The sequence below is a fragment of the Coturnix japonica genome, chromosome 2 (genome assembly GCF_001577835.2).
Source record: "Coturnix japonica isolate 7356 chromosome 2, Coturnix japonica 2.1, whole genome shotgun sequence".
Lineage (NCBI taxonomy): Eukaryota > Metazoa > Chordata > Aves > Galliformes > Phasianidae > Coturnix > Coturnix japonica.
In genome coordinates, this window is record NC_029517.1 from 134,331,889 (window position 1) to 134,332,264 (window position 376).

Consider the following 376-nt stretch of genomic DNA (forward strand, 5'->3'; position numbering starts at 1 on the left):
TGGGACATTATGGGATATGGTGGGACCCATTGGGACATTATGGGACATGGTGGGACCCATTGGGACATTATGGGATATGGTGGGACATTATGGGACATTATGGGATATGGTGGGACCCATTGGGACATTATGGGACATTATGGGATATGGTGGGACCCATTGGGACATTATGGGACATTATGGGATATGGGGGACCCCATTGGGACATTATGGGACATTATGGGATATGGTGGGACCCCATTGGGACATTATGGGACATTATGGGATATGGTGGGACATTATGGGACATTATGGGACATTATGGGACATTATGGGATATGGTGGGACCCATTGGGACATTATGGGATATGGTTGGACCCATTGGGACATTATGGGA